The following is a 17,984-nucleotide window of genomic DNA, read 5'->3' as shown; positions in this document are numbered from 1 at the left end:
AAATAACAACATGAGAAGCTCTAGATTTCTATCCAATACAAAGATTTTAATTTAAGTTTGGTGTGATTTTTTCCACAGAAACTAAGAAAAATATAAGTTATATAAATCATTATATATAGTAAGCTAGTATTTATTCTTTACATACATTTTCTTATTTGATCCTTAGAACAATTTTATAAAGTACAAATTTTACTATTCCCATTTTACATAAGAATAAACTAATGCTCATTAAGGTGATGGGCAAAGGACAAAAGGTGAAAAATTTGTCAGTCGTGGATTTTCTTGATTTTCCCAAAAATGTAAATCAAGTTGAGCTTCCCTATAACAGATTACTCAGTTCATTTTATATCTTAAGGTATAACTTCTTTAAAAATATTAACAGTCTAGTTTAAATCAGGAATTAAATTAAATTCAATGAGAATTTATTAAGCACCTATTGTACACAAGGAACAATGGTGCCAAAAAAATATTCCCAACAGTCCCTGCCTTCAGAGAACTTAGATTTTACTAGGGGATATATCATGTAAAAAAAATTTTTATGTAAATATAAAACTGTTAGGAGGGACTGTGTACTAATAGCTTGGGAGATCAGGAAAGAATACCCAAGAAAAAAAAGGAAGTGGCACCTAAGCTAAGCCTTGAAGGAAGTCTAAGAGACAGGGGAAAGGAAAAAGAGCATTTCAGAAAACTCTTGAAGACTTTGAAGAGACTCATGGCCACCTGATAAGATTTTGAAAAATTGACTGAGATCTATTTTGTTGTCTTCTTCCCCCTTCAAATTTCCCTCATATCAAGTAGATCAAGTTCTACAAAAGAACTGTCCAGTTTGGCTGGAAAGTCAGATGACAAGTATCAAAGGAGTGATATGAATAAGAACAGGAATTCAGAAAAGGGAGATAAGCACTGTAGCTATGCTGTACTAGAGAAAAGCTCTGACCTAGGCCTGGAAGGATAGATGGGATTTAGATTGGAGAACAAAAAATGTGAAAAGTGAGTATGGGAAAACATAACTTTAAGCAAAAAGACTATACTCTTATAGCACCTATCTCCCAGGTTTGTTGAGAAGCTGGGAATAGATAATATTAGTTCAGTATCAGAAATATTAAGTGTTATATAAATGCTTATTCTTTTCCCTTTCCATTCCCCATTTAAAATCCTTTGTGTGGTTATAAATGTGTAAATTAAGCATGTGTCATCTGAGTGTTACAGTGATGGCAAACCTTTAGCACAGGGGCCAAAGATGGCATGCAGAGTGCTCTCTGTGGGCACTCAGCCACCCCCCTCCCCAATTCATTACTTAAAAAAAGCAGAGTGGCTCCCCTCCCCTTCTCCACTGTGCCTGATAACATTGTTTCACATCCCCCACCCCTCTGCCCAGTAGCCAATGGGGAGCACACAGGGAGTAAGGTGGGCAGCTCATAGGCAGGAGAGCTGGAGGGAAGCAGAGACCTCAGGATGCTCCCCTCCCCCTCTCTACACTCACTTAGGATATTCCTTATCTCACCAGCTCCTCCTCCCAGCAGCCCAATAAGAATGCTTACACCCTCCCCTGTGTGAGATGGGAGGGTGGGGGTGCTGGCACAGCACTTGGTTGGTGGGGTAGGGGCGGGACCCAGCACTTCATCTCTAAAAGGTTCCCCATCACTGGCATCTCCAAGGTAATTGACTGCAAACTAATACTAGCTATGCCTGAAAAGACAAGGTGTGGAAGGCTTTATTTTAATTCCTTCAGTAAGCTATAACATTTGACCAAAACACAACTTTTCTCTCCTAGATCCATAACCTTGACATTATCACCAATTTTTATTCTCCCTCACCCCACATATCCAATCAGTTGCTAAATCCTGCCATCTCCATGTAACATCTCTTACAATTGACCTTATCTCTACACTACTGTGAATCTTAAAAATTCTCAGACCCTACTTCATAAGATTTGGTTAAGACCATTCCCCATTTTAAACAATGAAGGGACTTAGGAATGTGAGAACTCTACTCCACCCATACTTAAGCATACTTTAGGAGAAGATAAAGTTTAAACTCTTCACTGAACAATGAAAAAGTACTTAACTCATACTTATAGTGAAGCAAAAGCCTTAAGCTAAGTCTATTTTTAGGAAGGTGCTAAGTACCTATGAAGGTCAGGCAACCTGCAAACTTGTAAGGGGCAAAGAGGTGTGAACTTACTCAAAAGTTTAGTCTACTCAGGTGTGAATTAAGAATGGTCAGTCCTGGGGGCAGCTGGGTAGCTCAGTGAATTGAGAGCCAGGCCTAGGGATGGGAGGTCCTGGGTTCAAATATGGCCTTAGACACTGCCCAGCTGTGTGACCCTGGGCAAGTCACTTGACCCCCATTGCCTAGCCCTTACCACTATTCTGCCTTGGAGTCAATTGACTCCAAGACAGAAGGTAAGGGTTTAAAAAAAAAAAAAGAATGGTCAGTCCTGTGAAAACATCTACTTAGGGGAGGTGACATAGGAGAAAATTCTCTTTAAAAGGAGGTCAGAAAAGGCCTCTGGGAAGTCAGTTTGCCAAAGCTGAATTAGAACTCAAACTAGTTGGAGTAGCTGGGTCTCTCTGAACACTAGAGCTTTGCTTAGAAGGATCTTGTGGTGAGTTGATAAAAGACTGACTGATCTCTCTCTCTTAGGCCTTGGGCCTAGGCTGGCCTAGCTCTTTTCTCATTGTTTCCTCTTACTCTCTCTCTCTCATTAATTCCTTATTTGTATTAATTAAAATCTCCATAAAAACCCAGCTGACTTGAGTATATTTAATATTTTGGGAGTTTTTCCCTGGCGACCACTATATTTTTGATTTGAAACCATATTTCCATGGTCACAGTTTAAGGCAACCACTCTTTTATCTGTTACAGTTTATGGCAAACCCTCTTTTAATTGTAACACTACCTAGACTACTAATTGATCTGCCCTGCCTCAAGTCATTCCCCACTCACTAGGAAGAATCAAATAGAGAAAGAATTAAGAACTCTGATCTAGGCAATGAACAATTTTCACTTCAAAAGATCAATGATTATACCTTCTACCTTTTAGCAAAAAGACAAGGGGGCTGGAAGTACTGTAAATGTAGCATATTTGTAGATGTGTTTTTCTTAACTATACTTACTTATTATAAGTGAAGGTATTTGATTTGTGAAGGGGAAGTTTGAGGGAAAAAGAAAGAATAAATGATGTAAAAAAGAAAATGACAAAGGACATTAATCCAAAAATTTATAAAATACATTGAAGGAAATTCAGAAAGATATAAACTGAACAGTATTAAGATTTCCTATGTGTGGGCAGCTGGGTGGCCCAGTAGATTGAGAGTCAGGCCCAGAGATGGGCAGTCCTGGGTTCAAATCTGTCCTCAGGCACTTCCTAGTTGTGTGACCTTGGGCAAGTCACTTGACCCCCATTGCCTAGCCTTTACCACTCTTCTGCCTTGGAAACAATACATAGTATTGATTCCAAGATGAAAGGTAAGGGTTTTTATAAATTTAAAAAAAAAAAGGGCCCAGGGCTCTGATCAGGCAGCTGGCAGGGAGGCAGCAGACAGAAAGGAGTAGAGAGGAGGAGAGAGGGTAACTACCTTCAGCCTCCACACCTTCACTTTCACCTTCAGCCTCTGATGGCAGCTGGGGAAGGTATGGCCTCAAGGCACATTAATAGAACTGGTGAGCTCCAACAGCCTATTCCAATTAATCAGCTGGGCAGAGAAGAAGCCCCTTCAGGGGAGGAAAGCCCAAACTCACAGATCTAGCAAATAAACAGAGGAACAAGAATACAGCCATTAAGGAGAGGGAAAGAAGGAAAAAACATGAGTAAACAACAGAAAAAGAAAAAAGAAATTACAATTGAAAGCTTCTATTCAGGTAATGAACAAATTCAGTTTCATAAGCAATTCTCTTTTTCAGTTCTTACTTCTATATAGAATGATCATCTCTGATGATGTCTATTAAATTCATTTTTTTTTTTAATTCTCCTTCCCATTCCAATTCATCCTACAAAAACCTGGCAAAGTGATTTTCCTCAAGTTGAGAGTATGACCACATCACTCGCCTAATCAAATGTTCACTGGCAATTGCCTCTAAACTTGTTTGACTTTAAAACTCTTTATAACCTGACCTAGCCCATCTTTCCATCCTCTTACATTACTCCTCTCACCATCACCTTCCTCTACTTTATAGCACCAAAAAAAATGGTCTTCTTTCTGATCTTCTCACACAATATCCTACTTCCCCTATGTGTCTTTGCAGTGGCTTTTTACCATGCCTGATAAATACTCCCTCCTTACCTATGTGTCATAAAATCCCTCACTTCCTTCAAAACATGAAGGCCTTCTGCTAGAGTCCCCTGTCTAATTCATATTTATTTTTCATTAATCCAATACGTAATAATGAGAATTTACAAAGCTCTATAATGTTTGCATAGTATTTTTTAAATATTATCTCATTCTATCCTCACTATAACCCTAGGAAATAAATGTTATTATTTTCATCATTTACTCTGGTTCTTCCTCCTGTTGGGAGGGGAAACATTCCTCTTCCTCTCTACCTACTGGCTTCCCTAGATTCCTTCAAGTCCCATCTTAAATCCAATCTCCTAAAGGAATTCAGGTCTTCCAACCACTAGTGCTTTACCCACAACTTTATCTAGCTGATTTATATATATCACCCAATATAAGAGCTCCTGGAAAGTAAGGATTGCTTCATTTTGGAGTTTTTTGTATTCCCAAATTGAAACACACAGAGCCCAGCAAATAGAAGATACATTCTTGTTGATTCTGTCATTAATGACTTGGGTTGGTTTTTGTGCAATTGGATGAAGTCTATCCCCAGAACTCAAAGCCTTTCAAATCTAGTATAAGATCCTCGAACTTGTACTAAGCTAGGAGACCTTAACAGTCCAGAGACACCTTCAAGCCTAAATAAAATATACAAGCAAGGTTATGAAAGAGTAATATAATGACTTTAATTCCAGGCATTTAGGAGACACATCAGTCCCCCTCCTTGCTGGTAAAATAATCTAAAGGCCTCAGATTTCCCAGAATCACAGTTAATCTACACCTAGAGTAGCTCTACTTTAGACAGTAAGACCAAAGGACTTCGTATTTCAAATTAGAATTAACATATCCTTCTGGTTAAAAAGTACAAACTCTCTAAGACAATCTCCCAGATCTCACTCATTTAAGTCTTCTTTATTCAAATGGTATCCAGTCCTGGCCTCTTCTTATAGCTAAAGCAGAAAGCATTATTTTTATTTTCATCTTGGATGTCCTCTTCTCTTTTCTAAAATTCTTCTCATTCTTTTGGAAAGTAGCCTTAATGTGTGGCTTACTGTAACCCAGTTTTCTGCCTCTGAGCTCTTTTCTAAGCCTCCTAGAAGATGGCCTTGGTTTTTACTTGCAAAGCAATTATCTTCTTTTTCTAATCTTTAAGATTAAACTTGTAATATCATAATAGTATTTCTGAAAATTACATCTCTATGTACCATTTACCTCCCCTTGAGAATATAACCTCTCCTATCTAGCCTTTGTATCTAGTTTCTGTATAGGGGGATGTCCAAAAAGCATCTCAAATGATGAGATGTACAAATCTCCTCTGGCCTTATTTTATCTTAGAAGCAGACCCAAGGGAGATTTACACATCTCACCATTTGAGATGCTTTTTGGACATTCCCCTCTACAGACTAAGCCTTTTTCTCCTGCATATACATCACTATTAGGGAGAGGTACTTCTATTGCTTCCTATATACAGGAATTGCAGAACAAATTGCGTAAGCTCCATGAATATGAATATACAGTACAAGCAGGACCAATAGACTTTTCATTTCATGACCTGAACCCAGGAGACAAGGTGTACATAAAGAATTTCCAACATACTGGAGCAACTCAGTCTGTCTTCCAAGGAAGGGCCATTTCAATTACTGTTAACTACTCCAACGGCTATAAAAATTGGGGGAAAGGACTTTTGGATTCATTGCTCACATGTAAAGAGAGTACCTTCTACTGAAACTGATTGACTGAATCCTGCCACATGCAATGGAGATATTAATCCATAGACAAATGGATACTGTTTGGGGAAACACATTGAATTCCTGAATTTTTATTTTATTATTGCTTTTCTTATTATTTTGATAAAATATTTTATTTTTTCCTTTTCTTATTTCTTGTACTTATAAATACATTCAATCAATATTAATCTTTTTTATTCTGAAGTAATATAAGTTTAATATATATTAGCTATAATATAAGTGCATACCCAAAAGCTTTAGACTATAGAAAGCTGCCATTCATTGTCTAAAAATTATGGGATGTTGCTTAATGATTGTGTCTGATTCCAAGAGAAGGAAATACAAAAAGAGCCACTGCACAATGCCAAAGAAGCACAAAGCTAATCTGCATAATGCCAATCAAAAACAAGGTCAAAGAGACCAACCAATCCCAATGGGATTAATGAAATTTTGAGCCAAGACAAGAAGATTTAAACTTGTTAGGGGTTCCAGGTTGCAGATGTTTTAGCATATGTCAGAGGCAGGCCTTCTCCGTCTCATAGTGTATCAAGCACCTCAACTTTGGCTGTCATCCTAGCTCCAGAATCCCTGAGAGAAAAGGTAAAATCAGACCACTGAATGCTACTCCCCAATTTGCTGCTGAAATCTAGACCTTTTTTTCTCTCTTATAGTATGGCAACTTCCTGTAGTCCTGGCTGTCAGTGGGTAAATGCAATATTGCTGCATTTTGGCCTACAGGCTTAGGGGACATATATCACTTTAAATGGGCCCTGATTCAAGCACCTGTTACAGGTTTATTTTTCCTTTAATTAGAATTTTTACACATAAGACTTTAATATGTTATATTTCATCGAGAAGTTATTTTTATCTCTTTTACTTGGATTTTATGGTTTTTTTTTAATTTTCTTTTGCCAATTGATTCATATACCTCATAACTCAGCTATGGATGATCTCTGTGTTTGTTAATATCCTCCTCAGTAGGGAATGTATTATTATCCTAAATGAAAAATTCAAATTCTTTTGAGAGTGATTTCAGGATAAGAAGCCTGCTACCTCCCCAAATCCAGAAAGTGTTTGGAGAAGGTGCCATGAAGATGCCTTCAGAAACAACACACTGCACCAGAAGATCCAGAGTGAACTTTGGGATATAATGATTTGAACTGAGGGAGATTGAATGCATTTATTTTGTAAGTATAATTTTATGCCAAAGGGGACTGCCCCCAATTGGCTTTTTGTCAATGTGCCTAGCAATCATTGGTTTTGTTCCCTTTTCCTTTTATCCCCAAATTATTGATTTAAAAATTGGTTTTCTTTACAAGATTCATGGAGAGACTAGTCTTTCAAAGGATCTCAGGGGAATGTGTGATTAGAAATCTCATACCTTTGAACTATACTACCCAGGAGCCCACTCACTTCCTGTTGTTACCTGTTGACATAGACAGAAGATAAATTGGGTAGAGTTCCGTGTCTAGGTCTCTTTGCTTCCTGTGTCGCGGTTTTTGATAGAGTGAGCCTTTTGAGCAAGTACATTAGCTTGGACACGTGGTTTTTTTATTTTGTTAGATAATTACCTTTTATTCCTTTGCTTCTAATGATTATTAAAAAATCTTATAAAATATAACATTTGAAGTTATTGTATGTTAATTTTAATTTTTACCTTAGACAAGTCACTGACCACAACTTCTATCAGAGTATATTGTGTGGTATAATGGAAAGTCTTAGATATGAAGTCAGAAGACCTAAGTTTAAATCCCAAATCTCATTTACTCTGCATAATCTTTAGCAAGTCTCTCTGATCCTCAGTTACCTCATCTAGAAAATAAATTAGTGATGTCAAACTCAAATAGAAATGGATCCCTGTAAGCCACATATTGCCTTTTAAAAAATCAAATTAACATTACCTATGTTGTATTATCTTTTTATTTATTTTGCTAACCATTACCTAATTACAAATTAATCTGATTTGGGTAGCACTGAGAGTTTAGCATGTGGACTTTAACACTTCTGGACTAGATCACTCCAGGATCCCTTCCAACTTCAAATTTATGATAATGAATAGTCTAGGTCTCATTGCAATATTCTCCAGGTGGAACCTGCAACATCACCAATTTACACCATAATGAAAGTTGCCACTATAGTGCTATAGATACTGAAACCCCTTCTACTTCACCTCTCTTTATGCTCTGGCTGTTTCTTCCATTACACACAGCTCCTCCCATTCAAGAGAGCAAGGAAGATCAGGGTTGGGTACTACAAAGAGCCCTGGATTTCTGTTAAGGAGGTTGGGGTTCAAATTCCCTATCTTACCAAGTGATCACAAGTAAGTCATTTAACCTCTCCAGGCTTCAATTACCCCATCTATAAAATGGAAATAATATTGATACTTCTTATTCAAAGGTAACTATGAAGAAGCATTTTGTAAAGCAGAACTATTTAAGCAAAACGTGTTATTATGGGGGATCCAAGATGAAGCCATCTGAGAAAGTGTGAAATATTGTTGTTCTGCATAATTTCTAGCATAGTACTAAGCACATAATGAATATTGAGGCATTAATAAAATTTAAATTAAATTAAATCTTCATAAATTTGCAAGACCAATGTTGTCAGAAAAGCAGTTAAATTAGAAAGTTCTTAAAGAAAATAAAAGCTAGCTTAGCAGTCCCTTAATAAAAGCACTGAATCAAAAATCTTTTAAAAGTAGCTGATCGGGAGCAGCTGGGTAGCTCAGTGGATTGAGAGCCAAACCTAGAGATGGGAGGTCCTAGGTTCAAATCTGACCTCAAACACTTCCCAGGTGTTTGACCCTGGGCAAATCACTTAACCCCCATTGCCCAGCCTTTACCACTCTTCTGCCTTGGAACTAATACACAGTATTAATTCCAAGATGGAAGGTAAGGGTTTAAAAAAAAAAAGTAGCTGAATTCTATTTCTCGATTAACAAACATCCTCATTTTTCCTTTAAGAAAATAACAGAATGCACAATTACATAATCACCATGATAAATTCTTAAATATGACCCATTTATTCCAGAAACTAATTTCTGCTGCCCTGACCATAAATTTAATCTGCATAGAGACCTTTCTAGATTTATAGGAGAAAATAAACACACTTTGGGAAAGACAAATCTATATAATATTCCAGATGACATAATAGCCAAACCCACAAGGTAAGCACCTGTAACAGCACATTATTCCTCCATTTGCACTGCCAAACCCTCCCAAAAGCCAACAAAGGATGCATTTCAGATTTTTAAGTACTCTATTTTTAACTATTAACATTTCATCATGAAAATTCGACTAATGTTCCATTACCCTATTAGTGGCAGCTATCTTGTGCAAGAGAAATCTTCTTGAGGGAAAAAGAATACACTCACAAAAGATAAGCAAGCATTCACCATTGGTAGATGACATGGATAACATGCTTTTCTATACTTCCCTGAGTATAAAATATAATCTTTTAACCACTTTTGAAATATCAATAGGTATGCTGAACTCTGCTTGATATTTATAAGCATTTTTCCTCCATAACCGTGCAACTGCAGATATAATGAAAAGTAGTGCTATATCTTCCATTTGACCTACTTACTCTCTTTTTTTTACCTCTCTACACATTTCCCCTCAGAATATCAGCTTTCAGCAAGAAACAAAGAAAAGAACTAGTTGAACTATATCTAAACATGCATTATTATCTTGACAAAATTTTCCCTAACAAAAACACAACATATCTGGTTCAACAAAGAATAAATATGAAATGCCCGTATGGGCTAAACAGGCAGTGCTGCCAATCATCAAAATAGAAAATGACTAGACCAGAAAAAGAAATTTGTGAGATCACCAACATTCCCAAACCCCGAAAAATATTCTCTCTCCCTCTCTGATCTACCACCAAGAAAGATGCCATTTTCCAGACCAGAATAGTTGAGAAAGACAATACTGCTGTTGGAAATACTTTAGTAAGGTCAAGTCAGAGATAATATGAAAGCCTTCCACGGAATGTACAAAAGGGACTATGCCTTTTGTTTGATCCTGCTTCTTCCTCATTCTACTCCAAGACACTTGAGTTTCCTCAGATATAGAAAGTATCACCTCCATATATCCTTTCAAGGGAACAAGATAGTTCTAAAACGCACATGCCAAGAACCAACCTATACCAACATGAACTACTTTAAATGAATGAATTATTAAGATTAAAAATGAATACACAAAGCCTTCTCTGAGAGTTGGTCTCCTTCTTCGACACCTAAATCCACACTTAAGCAACAGCTAATTAGCTCTCAGAGCAAGTAGGGGGTGCAATGTATAGAGTACTGGAGCAGTCAGGAAGATATCTTCCTGAGCGCAAATCTGGCCTCATACACTTATTACTTGTGTGGCCCTGGGCAAATCACTTAACTCTCTTGCCTCAGTTCTTCATCTATAAAATAAAAAAGAAACAGTAAACCACCTTAGAATCTCTGCCAAGAAAATCCCAAATGGAGTCATAAAGAGTTGAGTATAACTGAAATTAATGAACAAGCTAGCTCTTTGAAATTTCCTTACCTCCTTTAGGATCATCTGGAAGATTCCAATGACTAAGCATACTTTTATGGATTACCTAGTAATGTCATTCCCATTTCCCCTTCTCTCACGAATAACGGGGCTTCCCAATAAAAAAGATTGCATTCCCTTACAGGAATAGCTAAAATACATTGTCTGGAGTGGCCATTCATTTTTAATCAAAACAATCCTTGTTCTAAGCAATGTTCCTTTCATTCATTCCTTTTGGATAGTTAAAAGTTGTATGCCTGCATTCAGATGACAGAAATTTTTTCTCTCTCTAGGAGACTACAAAAAGAGAGAGAGCAAAAATGCATAATAAAATGGCCCAATTTTTCCTTGCTCCATATTTATACCCAAGCTACTGTCATATTTTCCATTTATACCCAAGCTAATCCCTTACCTGGTCCCAAACTGAGTCTGCCTTTTCTCATTCCTTGCTTCCCTGTCACTCAGCTAATAGGCTGGTTTGATCTTTTATCCTTGGTTTTTTTCCCCCACAGTAAATCACACCAGTAGACCCTTTTTTTTTTTTGAGGAAGGGGGAAAGGGAAGAATCAATGTAAGCAAATTAACATATTGTAACCAATTTGTATCCATATCTACAAATTTGAAATTTTCAAGAGAAATTTGCAATATCAATTGACAACTATTATTAACTGAAAAGAACTAAATTATTATATTTTTCCTAAATTAATAGCAAAATTATACCACAGGCTGGAAACAGTATTAATCATCAGCAACTTCAAGTGACAGTGGGTCAAGATCCCACTCTTAAAAAAGCTAGTCTCTCAATATGGCCTCACATAAGGCAGGGCTTAGGGCTTACTCATGAAGAATAACACTCAGACCATAGGAAAAAAAAATCTCCATGCCAAGAAAAATGACCCACTACAGTTTTTAAAAAAAGCTCTTTCCTTCATAGATCATGCTTCCCCAGTTTTGGCTAGGGGAAAAATCATATTTCTAAATTCAGATTTACTTCCATGTACCTTCATCAAATGTTTGTCTTCATGTCTTAAAGCAGTTGTTTACTGCAGCCAACTGCAGAGAAATTACAGTAGCTTAATTCTCCAACTCCCTCTAAAGGATTAATTTTCTAGTGGGCATGCTCAATTGAGATCTTTTTTCAACAGTTGCATCCAATTCATGAAATGAGGCCTATTTCAGACATGAGAAGGAAATTACATTTTAGAACCACATGAAAAGTTTAAAAGTCCAATAGAATATCCCTAATTCTCTGAAACTCTTATCAGATTCCTTACTCAAAAGTATTTTTTTAACTTCATACTATCAAAAGATTTAGATTATTTGGGACTTTTATTAGGGAAGAAATATCATAAATATCATAACTATATATATGGTTATTATCTTTTCCTAACATATGATGGAGGTTTCCCCTATTAAACTCAAGATCAAAAAAAAATAAATCCCTCATTACACAGGCTCCATTTTTTCCCATAACTCAGCACTGTTTTAAGAAACAAAAAAATTAGATAAAATTTTTAAAAAGGAAAAACAGTTGAAAAACGTCCATAAATCAGTATTACACATAAACAATATTGGCCAGTGTCATATTTATTTAACTCCATGAATTCTAGTATCATGCAAGCTCCTGAGAGCTTCCAGTCATACATGCAAAATATAAATTAGATACAAATATGTTGCAGCCCCTTCCACAATGAAATTGGCCTCAGTTTCAGTGTTATGGAATAAAATTCTCTTGGTAACAAATCAACATTATATGAATCCAAAAAAGACTCTTTTACCTGCATTCAGCCTGCCATTTTCAGTCTCTTATCCTCCTCACTATGTCAGCCCTTCCCCCAATCTTATATCATATTTCATTACTAAACTGTTCCTCATTTGGAAGTAAAAAAGACATGGAGAAAGGCTTTTTTGTTTTCACCACTACTACAGCTACAGCTTTTATACCAGGAAGATTAAATCCTTCATACTAACTCCTTAATATTAACATAGTTAAAGAGGTTATAGTCTCAAAATATACCACATTACTCATTTCATACATGACACCTAAGAATGTGTTTAATGTGTTTACAACAGCTCTTTCTGTGGTAGCAAAAAGCTAAAACCTGAGGGGTTGCCCAACAATTGGGGAAAGGTATATGAGCATGATAGAAGACTGTGCTTTAAGAAATGAGGAAGGGGGTGGTTTTTTAAAAATCTAGGAAGACTTGTATGAACTGATACAAAGTGAAATGAGAATAACTAGGAGAACAATTTATACAGTAACAGCAATATTGTAAAAATAATCGACTTTGAAAGACTCAGTAACTGATCAACACATTGACCAATCCAATTGTAGATTCAAAGGACTCATGATGAAACATGCTATCTACCCTTGAAAGACAACTGACTTAAGAGTGCTAACTGAAGCATATTTTCTTCTATTTCTTTCTTTCTCTTCTTTTTTGGGTGGTAGAGTCACAATGGGAGGAGCAAATTTGCAAGTTCTTATAGGTGTAGGAAAAATCATCCAGGCAAGAAACCACTATACCTGAGAAACAAAGCCTATCCCTTCAGCTATACAGTGAGTCATAAGAACTGAAAAAAATTATAAGTTGGAACTCACCAGAAAGAATTAGTTGATGCTTTTTGGATGGTCTTGAATATGAGCCCATTCTTTGGGGAAAATTTTTAGGTCAGTTTTTCCTACCCCCTTTTAAATAAAATCTCCACAATGTTCTTTCCAATGTTTCAGTGTGGCCTAGAGGTAGCCCTGGCCTCTGGTAAACTATATCAGCAAGATCAGAATGTTTTTCAAGTATTAAAAGTTTGAGGTATGATAATGCCTGCTTTCTGAGGACCAATCTAAGTAAAAAGAGGTTTGTCATCAGCCTGACACTTTCACTAGAAACCAAAAGACAATAGAAAGCATAAAAAATATTATTTAAATTACAAAGTTTAAATTCCTTTTGAGAAGAATTTTAGGTAAAGAAAGATGATACCTCTCTGAATCTAGAAACTGAACTGTTGGAGAAGACACCATGAAGAAGCCTCCAGACCACAAGCTGCTCAAAAATGAACTTTGGGTGTGGTTGATTGAACATTTATTTGTATGTATACTTTCATGCCAAAGGGGACTGCCCCCTAACTGGCTTTTTGTCAATGCCTCCAGCAATTATTGGTTTTCTTCTTTTTTTTCTCTTATCCTCACATTATTGTATTTTTAAAGTTGATTATGTTTTCATTATCCTTTTTGGGGAAACTTCTTTCCCCAATAACGATCAAACAGGGGTATGTAAAAATGGAGACCTGAATCCAGGACTTCAATCCCCAGAAGTCCTTGCTCCACTTCCCCAGAATGCCTGGTAATCTCACCTGGGCCGAGAGCGAGATGGAGTATTTAACCTGGTTGTAAAAAGGCTCTGCCCCTCTTTCCTACTTCCACTTCGGAGCACACTGGGCTCTCCACCTAGCAGGCAAGATGTGAGTGGTCGTGAATAGGCTCTCTGGGCCTAGACACGTGCTTTTCTTACTTGTGTTTTCTTTATATTTTAATCTTCAATAAATCTCATAAAAATATAATACTCCTTGCAGAGAGAAACTAATTTCTACCTGCCTCAGCTTCCCTAAATTTTAACTCTTACAAAAGTTGCAGACAAGTGGAAAAAAAATTGTCCTTACTGAGACCAAAAAGGGGGCTGGGGGTGGGGTAGAGTGGGGAATTACTAGTTTTCTTACATCCAAAGACAAGTAATATTATTTCATGGTATCATAAGAACATAACATCATAGTTCTAGAACTGAAAGGAACCTTAGAGGTCATATAATCCAATTTCCTCATTTTATAGATGAAGAAACTAATTTAAGAAACTTGTCCAGATCATTGGAACAGTAAGCAACAAAGCCAAAATTCAAACCCAAGTCCTCTGACTCCAAATCTAATACTGTCTCTTCAATATGGTCACCTGGTCCTCTACTATTACAATATTCATGATATATTTGCAAAAAATATATACATACACACACACAGAGACAACATATGTGTACACCAGAAAAATAACTGCAATTTGGGATCTTACAACCTATTGCAGTGGATAAGGAAATTGAGAATTATACAAAGAATTAAATAAGACCTTCCAAATTAAATCAACACATACCTTAATGTTCAATGAATTTAACATAAAAGTGAGCATAGAGGAAAATGGCAAAAAAAAAAGGCTGGAAAACATGACATAATTAAAGAAAGAGATCAAAAGTTTCTAGAATCACATCTAAATATGTTGCCTCAGGAACAGTCTAATAAATACTTATATGGGTATATATTTGTATAAACATGTACATACATACACATTAACATTAAGATAAACATATTTATTTATATTGAGAGCAAGGACAGTCTTTTGCCTCTTTTTTATAACCCTAGCATTTAACACAAAGCATAGTACACAAAGCAGGTGCTTAATAAAGTTTACTGACTAAGATAGTGCTTTAGGATTCACAAAACTTTTACCTATATTATCTCATTTGATCCTCATAACAACCTTGGGTTCTGTTATTATTCCCATTTTACAAATGAGGCTGCAAGAAGTTAAGTGATTTGACCAAGGTTACACAGCTTTTGGGTAAGTGAGTGTCTGAAAGAGGATTCAAACTCAGGTCTTCCTGAATCCAAAAGAAGGACTCTTTCCACTAGGGCACCTAGATACCTGGAAGAGACCAGAAAGGCTCTTAAGATAAAAAGCTGAATATCATGAAATATAAAACTAATTATGTTTTAACAGACAGTAAATGATTACACTTCCTTATGTGAAAGTCATTTCTAAATCACCAACAACATATATACAGTAAGATCAGTACCTTGAAAGGGGAAAAAAATCAATACAAAGTTAGAATAATAAAAAACAAGATAGGTGGGTTAAATCCAACTTGACCCTTTGAAATAAGATGACCCCAAATAGCAAATTAATAAAATGTCCATAACAGATTACCAATCACCACAATGAAGAAAACAAAAGAGGCCAGGAAAGGATTTAAGCAAGTAACTGGAATTCAACTGGAACTTGAAAATTCTCCTAAATGAGACTCCCTGCACTCATTTTCTCTCTATGATCCACTGTCTACACAGCTGCCAAACTAAAGCACAGATCTGTAACTCTCCTACTCAACAAGTTTCACTGATTCCCCTACAGATTACACTGCCTTTTACTCTAGATTCTTGCCAAACTGGCCCTCTTACTGCTCTGTATACATGATATTCCATCTCCCACCTCCATGCTTTTACACAAATTGTCCTCCATACCAAGAATATTCTCTCACCTCTGCCTCTTCATAAATCTCTGGCTCTCTTCAAATGTTCAAATGCTACCACCTTCAAAAAAATTTTTTCTGATTCCTTCAATACTATCTCCAATTCCAAATCCACTTTTTATTTTTTTGGATATATCCTTTATTTACTTATTTAAGAATATGGTTTAGCCCACATATGGAATCAAAGTTCCTTAAGAGCAGGAACCATTTTCTTTCTTGTATTTGTTTACCTACCCCAGCAGAGTGCCTGGCACAGAGTGGATATTTAAACATATCTTGATTGATTGATTTGACATAATCAGTTGTCATAAGCTTTCTGCCTAATTCTTTACATTTTCATTTCTAGAGGATGATATGGACAAGTCAGGTAGCAAGAATAAAGAATAAATGACCAGTCCATTTTCTCCATTAGTGTACATATAATAACAATCTAAAGGAGAAACTAATCTGGGGGCAGAAAACTTATTTTTTATAAATTTTTATAACTTCATTTTAATATAATTGGTTTCCTTTGTAATCGCACATATTTTATTTTATCTACTTAAAAACATTATTCTGAGAAGGGGTCCATAGGCTTCACCAGACTTTCTAAGGGAGCCATGACAAACAAAAAGGTTAAGAAATCCTTATCTACAGAAAGGGTTCCATAATGTTAGAGTCCTTATGATTTAAAGAAGAACTTGAACCAGAGTCACATGAGTTGACAAAGCATGGATGGATTCCAACTTACACCACTGGAAGTAGTACACATATCTCTGAAAACACAGCTTCATTAAAGTACAGAAATAAACAAAACCTGGCCTATATTCCATGTTTTGTTAGCATAAGTACCTGCAAAGGTAATTAAGAGACCTTTTGGGGAAAGCAAAATGAGTCAGATACTGATGTTCCCTGGATTTCTCTTAGCTAAAACATGAGACAAAAAGATTTTGTGAAATAAACAAGTTGGACAATGATATCCCAAGGGTTTCACAAGATACAAGCTCAGCTTAAGGAGATTTTGTGAGATTCCTCCCCTTCAAAAAAGAGCACACTTGGGTCCTCTGCATCAAAGAAGCAAGTACAACAATTAATTAACATTAAATGCTTGGCATGAGCAAGACACTATACTAAGGAGTAGGGGAATAAAGCTTAATAAATAATAATAAAGATCACAGAATGGTTGGAGGGGAATAATATGTAAGAAAACAAAAAAAAATTAGGAAGGGACTAAAATATAAGAGTTCTAAAAGCAAAAAAAAAAAAGTTTATATTTGACCCAAGAATTAAATGACTTATCCAAAGTCACAAAACTTAATAAGTGCCTGAGGCCAGATTTGAACTTAGGTCTTCCTCACCCCAGACCCAGCATTCTATCCACTGAGTCATCTGGCTGCCTATACTATGTCAGCATCTCAGTTTTAGAGATGTGAAAACTAAAGATCAGAAGAGATTAACTGACTTGTTCATGGTTACACAGTCCATATATGTCAATAGTAAGCTATAAACCAGGATCTTTCTTATCTCCAAAGCCAGGACTCTATATAGCATTCTATTACAACCTTGGAAGGTAAGGAATCTTATTAACCCCATTTTACAGATGTTGAAACTGAGGCAACAAGGGCTATATGACTTGCCAAGAGCCACAAGGATTTGAACTCATGTCTTTATGACTAAGTCTGTAGCTTCCCCAAATCTATCTCTCTGGTTTCTAGGATAACCAACAACAGTCTTGAGTTAAGGAGCAAAGTTAACTGGCCCACTAGTAGAATGAAACTCAACCTTGCTCTCATCAACACTAACTTGTGCTATATAACCAGCTAAACTAAACTAGACATAGTCATTATACATAACTTACATAATGAAAGGGGGAAGGGGGTCAGAATTCCCAGATCAGTTATGGAAGCAACTAAACTTATCAATACCTATGGACAACACATTATAATTTGATGTTTTCATACATGCATATATGCATACATATACATACGAATATGACATAAGTGACACATATATTTCACTCCAAGTTGGCAAATTCAAGTCTGTCAGCAATAGATGATTACTTGACAAACTCTAACCATGAGACAGACCAGGCAGGTCAACACAGAAAGAAAAATAGTCAATTAATTGAAACTTTCCATCTTAGAATACTAATTCTCCAATTGCACATTGGCTATAATGTACTAGTTAGCAAGA

General features: G+C 36.2%; 1 protein-coding gene across 9 annotated transcripts in view; it reads right to left on the bottom strand.

Moving 5' to 3' along the window:
- The window catches only part of EHMT1 (euchromatic histone lysine methyltransferase 1), a 315,365-nt gene that overhangs the window by 253,273 nt on the left and 44,108 nt on the right, over nucleotides 1-17,984 (bottom strand). The window contains exon 1 of one of the 9 annotated variants that reach the window (XM_056823299.1): nucleotides 3,582-3,748. The exons of the other annotated variants lie outside the window; for them this stretch is intronic. The gene's annotated coding sequence lies outside the window, so the exon portion shown is untranslated. Of the gene's footprint in view, nucleotides 1-3,581; nucleotides 3,749-17,984 lie in introns of those variants that run through there. 9 annotated transcript variants of the gene reach the window in all.

This window comes from Monodelphis domestica, chromosome 1 (assembly GCF_027887165.1).
Source record: "Monodelphis domestica isolate mMonDom1 chromosome 1, mMonDom1.pri, whole genome shotgun sequence".
NCBI classification, from domain to species: domain Eukaryota; kingdom Metazoa; phylum Chordata; class Mammalia; order Didelphimorphia; family Didelphidae; genus Monodelphis; species Monodelphis domestica.
This window is presented reverse-complemented; position numbering and strand designations above follow the sequence as displayed.